The 7,152-nt window shown below is 46.3% G+C and overlaps 1 long non-coding RNA gene across 1 annotated transcript; it reads left to right on the top strand.

The window, feature by feature from the left end:
* Positions 1-2,515: 2,515 nt before the first annotated feature.
* On the top strand, positions 2,516-6,614 carry LOC109500265. The gene is made up of 2 exons (XR_002157941.2): positions 2,516-6,059; positions 6,440-6,614. It is a non-coding gene; the product is annotated as an uncharacterized LOC109500265 (long non-coding RNA).
* Positions 6,615-7,152: the final 538 nt, after the last annotated feature.

The following is a 7,152-nucleotide window of genomic DNA, read 5'->3' as shown; positions in this document are numbered from 1 at the left end:
GCTCTTTTGCCTTAGTATCCGTCTTTTTTTGTGCTTCATTAGTCTCTATAAATTTGTCCTCCATATCGCTGATTCTATGCCCTGCCTCATCCATTCTTGCCTCTGTGATTGCAGCTCAGTTATAGCATTTTTTTATTTTATCCTGACTAGCTTTTACTTTTTTTATCTTCACAGAAAGGGATTCTAATCTATTTTCGACTCTAGCTAGTATTCTTATCGTGATTCTAAATTCTGGTTCACGTATCTTGCTTGTATCTGTGTTGCTGTCATTTCTTCCTGCTCTTTCTTTTGGGGTGAATTCCTTTGTGTCATCATTTTGGAGGGAGAAAAGGAATTAACGAGGTAAAAAACATTAAAGTTAAAAAATTAAAATTAAAAAATTAAAAACAACCCCCCCCCACCCCCGACACACACAAATCAAATAAATAGTGCTAGATCCTAGGTGTGTTTTGGTCTGGGTGTTGAAAGGGGCTTGATAGATTAGAGAAAACAGGAGAAAGGAAAAAAAAAAGAAATCGCTTGAAAATTTGAAAAAATGAGTACACTGAAATAGAATAAAATGAAATGATGGAAGTAAAATAGACTTTGAAAAAAATTTACACAGAAGTAAAAAATATAGTAGAAAAAAATAAAAATATTTTTAATAAAAATTGAAAATAAAAATAAATGTTTTCTTTATGAATTCAAGAAAAAAGAATGAAAAAGACAAAGAAAAAATTGAATAGATGGACCAGCGAACAGACTGAAATACGATTGACATTACTTTGTTTTCCCCTAGAAATCAAACTATGATTTGCTTTATAGTCCCTAAACTAAGAGGGCAGAGAGATCTGTGTTCCTGAAGAGCAAGGTTGGCCCAGTTGGGCGGGGCTTAGTGTACCGGCTCTGTTCTCCACTAGATGGCGCTTCTAGCCTACTGGGGTGGATTGTTGTGGTGCTTGTAGGTGTGTATGCTCATGCACAATTGGGGCAAAAATGGCGTCACCTAGCTCCCCGGTCTCTAGTATCAGAACTCTGTTCTTCCTGATCAGCAGTCACACACCCAGCCTTTCTCTCTGGCTACCGTCCACTCCCTGCTTTTACACTGTCCTGACCGAGCCCCAGGCAGCACCTCCCTCCTGAGTTTTATCTCTGATGCGGCTGTTTCCCGACCTCTTATTTCTGAGGGACTGCAGCTTGTACCTGCTCAGATCCTCTGTAGGAGGGTCTCACCGAGCAGTGGCCGGGTGCCAGCTGCACCCAGGAACGTTCGCGGGACCGTGCTGTTGCCGATGCCCAGAGATTGCCGCTGGGTGCCAGCCTGCCCCAGAAAAAGCACACACGACTGTGTAGCAGCAGCGTGTCAGCCTTTCAGGGATTATGGAAAATCACAGCACACATCTGGCGCCAGGCTTCACCCCCAAGGACCTTGTTCCAGCACCAGCGAATGTAGTTGTTCTCCCAGGTCCACTGGGGCCTTGCCTGTGGGGAGGCCACACAGCCTCTACCAGATGTCCTCCCAGCAGGGACACCACCTCTCCCTGTGTGGCCCAAAGACCCCTGGACTTCACTCTGCTCCTGGGATTCGCCCTTCCCACCAGAGCACCTCCACGTATCAAACTGCAGAGTTTCAGACTCTGCGCTCCCCCTTTATAGAGTCTCCATGGAATTTAAGCCCTCTCCTTTCTCATTTCTCCCTTTTTGGTTCCGTCTGTGGGGCTGTTTCCACTCTTCCACTTTCTCTCCAGCTGCTTTCATTGGGAGGTGCTTTTCCCGCCCCCTGTCTCTGTCCTTTCTCCACAAGCAAAAACAGCTCCCTGCCCTCTGTGGCCTCTCTCTCCCCCAGTTAAACACTGCACGGCATACCTGCTGAGTTCTGTGGTTCCGGTTGTGCAGGTTGTTGTGTTAATCCTCAAGTCAGTTTTCTAGGTGTGCAGGATGGTTTAATGTTGATCCGGCTGTATTTCGTGGACGCGAGACACACAAAAAAATTCCATGCTTCACAAAACTTCACAAAACTTCACAGTTTTGTATTATTTTTTTTCAAATTTTTATTTAAATTCTAGTTCATTAACATACAGTGTAGCATTGGTTTCAGGAGTAGAATTCAGTGATGTCATCACTTACATACAATACCCTGTGCTCATCACAACAGGTGCCCTCCTGATACCCATCACCCATCTAGCCCATTCCCCACCCACCTCCCTCCATCAACCCTCAGTTGGTTCTCTATTGTTAAGAGTTGCTTATGGTTTGTTTCCCTCTCTCTTTCCCTCATTTCCCATATGTTCATTGGTTTTTGTTCCCTAAATTCCACATATGAGTGAAGTCATATGGTATGTGCCTTTCCTTGACTGGCTTATTTCTCTTAGCGTAATTCTAGCTGCATCCACGTGATTGCAAAGATTTCATTCTTTTTGATGGCTGAGTAATATGCCACATCTTTATCCATTCATCAGTTGATGGACATTTGGGTTCTTTCCATTCTTTGTTGTTCGGTAATGCTGCTATAAACATTGGGATTCATGTGCCCCTTTGAATCTTTATTTTTGTATTCTTTGGATAAATACCTAGTAGTGCAATCGCTGGATCGTTGGGTAGTTTATTTGTAACTTTTTGAGGAACCTCCATACTCCATAGAGTGGCTGCACCAGTTTGCTTTTCCACCAACAGAAATCCGTTTTCAATCTGAATAAAGATAACATTCTTGAATTAAAAACATTTTTTTAATGTTTATTTTTGAGAGAGAGACAGGTGTAAGCAGGGGAGGGGGAGAGAGAGGGGGAGGCATGGAATCTGAAGGAGGCTCCAGGCTCTGTGCTGTGATGCAGGGCTCGAACTCATGAACTGTGAGATCATGACCTGAGCTGAAGTCAGACGCTTAACCGACTGAGCTACCCAGGCGCCCCCAAAGATCAGCATTCTAAACATGGCCCCCACCGTCTGTAGAGACCCTTGTTAACCTCTCCAGCTTCTTCCTACCCTCTCAGGCCACTGTGCTCCTGAAGCTCTGGGCTTCTCCTGGGTTTTCAGAGGTGCTCACCTGTCTTAGCCCCTCTGCCTCAAAACCCTTCCTTGTTTTCTTTGCCTATTGTTTTAAAAGGTAGGTCTTGTTATTCAGGTACAGTGACACCAGGAGATCAGGTGATTGCCTTTGAAAAGAGTTTGTTATTCACAGATGCCTCCAGGAGCAGGCCCCAAGTGGCAGGCCTGGCCACAGTGGGGAGGCCCATGGTTGGTCTGGAGGCTGAAGAGGTGGGAGGAAAATGTGGGCACAGCTTTGTTCGTGTTTCCTGTGGAACAGAACAGGCAGAGAAGGGAAGGCAGGTTTAGAATTGGCTAATTTGAATTATTTCCAGTGGGGGAGCGGAGGGGCCGTCCTGAGTTGTCTCGTACCTGCAGTGGCTGCGAGTGAGCCACAGGGTAGGTGGGAGGCCACAGTGGGCTCTAGGTTGCTCGGTTTATGTAGGAAAGATAAGCTGTGTGGGGAAAGGTGTTTGCTGTCACTAGGAAGTGGCTAATCCTGGGAAGGGACAGTCCCTCTCCAGGCTCTGAGGTTCCAAATGCCACAGCATGGAGAAAACAGCGGGTGGGGGGAGAATCTGGAAAATAAGAAAGTATGATTAATACAGCCTTCTATGTGCTCCTTATCAGTGAGCTTTCAGCTCAGCCGTCCCCGCCTCTGGGAGCTTCCAGTGACTTCCCAGACTACGTCATTTTGCTCCTTCACAATTTCTAGCTTACATGATTATTTGATGAAAGCCTGTCCTCCTGACCGAATCAGACATGAGGGCAGGTAATTTGTCTCTCCCGTTCACCTTTGTGTCCACAGCTACAAAACAGTGCTTGGCACACAGTAGTCGTTCCAGAAATACCTGTCGAATAGATAAACGAGGGTCTCCCGGCCTCAGTCACTGCCCCACCAAAATGAATTTCCCTTTTATCCACAAATTAAATCCTAGAGGCCAGCAACTTAGAAACTATTTTTCCTAGGAAATCTTGGCAGTTAGGGTGCTAGGTCAAATCTTAAATGCTGGGCACCTGGGTGGCTCAGTTGGTTGAGTCCGACTTCGGCTCAGGTCATGATCTCACTGCTGGCGAGATTCTGTCTCTCTCTCTCTCTCTCTCTGCCCCTCATCCCCACACGCTCTGTCTCTCTCAAAAAATAAACATTAAAAAAAATGTTTTTAATCTTAAAGCTTATGCAGTGAATAACATCCCTGATGTGTTTGACTCACAAACCATCATAACAATGTGGGAAAGGTGTTTTCTGAGTTGTGGACGTGAGAACCCAACACTTTCTTAGAGCAGTCAGCGTCTGTAGCTGCCATTCTCAGGTCAGCAAGGTTTTGGAATGAGGCTTCCTCCGGTGTGAAGGGAGATGATAACCAAGTAGTTCAGTGTGCTACCAGTTTACTTTTCCATAGAGGTGTCAATAATCCCATAGTGTATACACCAAAATAAATAATGAACTTAACATTCTCCTTAGGTGTTTTGAAACAGGCAGAGATCATCTTAGGACTCAGAAATTTCTCTCTAGCCCTTGCAGGGGTCAGTTTCTTTTTATAAATTGAGGACTGCCTGAATTCCCAACCCCTTACTTGACTCTGAGGTGTGTCCAGAATCACTGTGGCTTCATAGATACAAGCTAGAAGGCTGTGAACAGGGACAGCATGTGGTGGTGGTCAAAAGAATTCTCCAGGAGATGAGGCTTCCAGCCCCAGCAATGCTACTTACTCCCTGAACAAAAGTCAGCTACTTAGCATGAGTCTGTTCTTCATTTCCACTTATCCCACCAGACTGCTCTGATAAGAGATTTAAAACGTGGAGGCACGTAAAAAATACTCAGATCTTATTTAATAACTTGTAACAATAAAGAGATGGCTGACATTATTTATCTATAAGCCGCTGTTCTAAAACTTTACATGAATTTATTGAATCTATTGAACCCCAAGAAGGATGTCCATGGGGCATGTGGGTAGCTTAGTCAGTTAAGCACCTGACTCTTGATTTTGGGTCAGGTCATGATCTCACGTCTGTGACTTCAAGCCCTGTGTCAGGCTCTGTGCTGACAGAGTGGAGCCTACTTGAGATTCTCTCCCTCTCTCTGCCCTCCCCTGCTTGTTCTCCGTCTGTCTCAAAAATAAATAAATAAATAAACCCATCCCTGACATTATCCATATTTTAAACATGAGGAAACTGAAGTAGGGGCTAGTAATTTAATCAAGGTCAACAGCAAGTAAACTAGAGCCGGGGCTTGAACCTAGGTAGTCTGGGGCTAGGGAGCAAGCACTTCTCTTCTACCACGCCTCCCTGCAAGGAAATGCATCTTTGCAAAGTAAGATTTGGTAATTTTGTTGTTCCTTCCCCAGAACCATCAGAGGCAACTCAGCATTTTTTTTTTTTTACAAGTTTCCTAGACTATAATGGCATATGGCAGAGCCTAAAGGGAGAGAAGTGGTCTGCATGGCCTGATGTGAGGGTGACGTCAGAGAGGTCCCATGCATTCCGCTGGCACCTGGTGCTGAAGCAAGAGAGACGTTCGTTTTCCCCAGCCTTCTTCAGAGTTCTCTTCCGAGATGTCTGCTCTTCACCTTTCACCCTTTGGAGACGGATTTCACTTTCTCTTGAATCTCATCTTTCTGTTAGCCATATCTTCCTATCAGACTCTGAAACAAAAAACTCCACCACTCACCACCTCTTTGATACTCCCAGAAGACTTTGTGGTTTTATCTACCTTAATCCTAAATTTCCCTGGGAAAGCAATGAGAACTGGCTTCGACCTCTGCTTTAGGATGTGTTCCTTCAGGTGACCCTTCTTCCCCACAATCTCAGGCTGAAAAGTTGTAGGTCAGGTTTGTTCGTCCTGGTAAAGATTCCTGTTGCCCATAGTAGCAGGCACGCGGTGGTCTCAGCCTCTTGGTCCTACCCTGTTGCTGCTGCTGCGCAGACGCACTGGGAGGCACGGGTCTGTTGTCAGACAAGGGCGGCAAAGCTGATCTCCCAGGAGCTTCGGTAGACCAGAGCTTGCTTTCGTGTGCAGCCAGGGGACACGCAGCCTTCACCAACAGTAATGACAGGTGAGAACGCGGGGAGCCTCGCGTCCCTTCTCCGAAGTGGAGGTGGCCTCCGCGCAAGGCCGGAGCCCCTCCCGGCCTGCCCGGAACCCGCAGCTGCGAACTACAGTTCCCAGAAGCCCCCGCATCGTCCCAGCTCCCAGACTCCATTTCCCGGAAGTCTTGGGCCCTGCGGGACGTCACTGGCTTCCCGCGGAGGAGTCTGCGGGTGTCGGGTGGGCGGCAGCTCGCCAGGTGCCGGGGAGGTGCTGCTGGGCCTCTTTGGGGAGGCACCCTGAATCTGTGGCTGCTGCTTCTCACAAGATAAGTCAGAGTGAAGCTTTCCCTTTCCCCCTTCTCTTTATTCGTTTAACATGTACTTTCTGTGCCTCCTATCTGTTCAGCTGCATTTCTGATTTGTGGACTGGGAGACTGAAGAAGAGTCCTTCACTTAATCCTGCCCAAAGGGGCCACGATCCTTTCCCCAGCACCGGCCCCGCCGCCCTTCCTCGACCCCCTCCACACTGGCCGAGAAGCGTAAGGGATGAAAAGCAGAAAATAAACACTTGTCCCGTCACTCAGATACTAGTAATTGTTATTTCAGCCCCGCCCCCCATATCAATGTGTTTATATCTGCACATGCTAGGTATGGAGATGTGTATATAAATATACATCTCGACACATAACAAAAAAGTTTTGGTTTCTATGTAACATTGTTTACATATTCATCTTGAACGTCCACCAGTGTTAATAGTTTACATTGGAATTTTTCATAGTACTATCAAAGACCTGCCCTGTATCAGCATTTCTTTTCAGGGTTTCTAAGCACCAGTGTTTTTATTTGGAACCCCTAGCAAATGCTTCAGTCAGGTATTCTCAAAACAACTTTATAAAATTATTTTATTAGTTGTGGTAATTGTATCATGGTTATGTTTCAAAGGAAGAAAAAGCCCTTTGTGGGTTAAGAGGTACAAGTCATAGAGTATCTGGGTCTTAAAAATACTCCGGGAGGGGCGCCTGGATGGCTCAGTTGGCTGAGCATAGACTTTGGCTCAGGTCAGGATCTCACAGTTGGTGAGTCCGGCTGTCAGCTCAGAGTCGGTTCTGGCCCCCTCCC

The sequence above is a fragment of the Felis catus genome, chromosome B2 (assembly GCF_018350175.1).
Source record: "Felis catus isolate Fca126 chromosome B2, F.catus_Fca126_mat1.0, whole genome shotgun sequence".
NCBI lineage: Eukaryota > Metazoa > Chordata > Mammalia > Carnivora > Felidae > Felis > Felis catus.
Note: the sequence above shows the minus strand (reverse complement) of the source record. Positions and strands in the feature narration are given on the sequence as shown.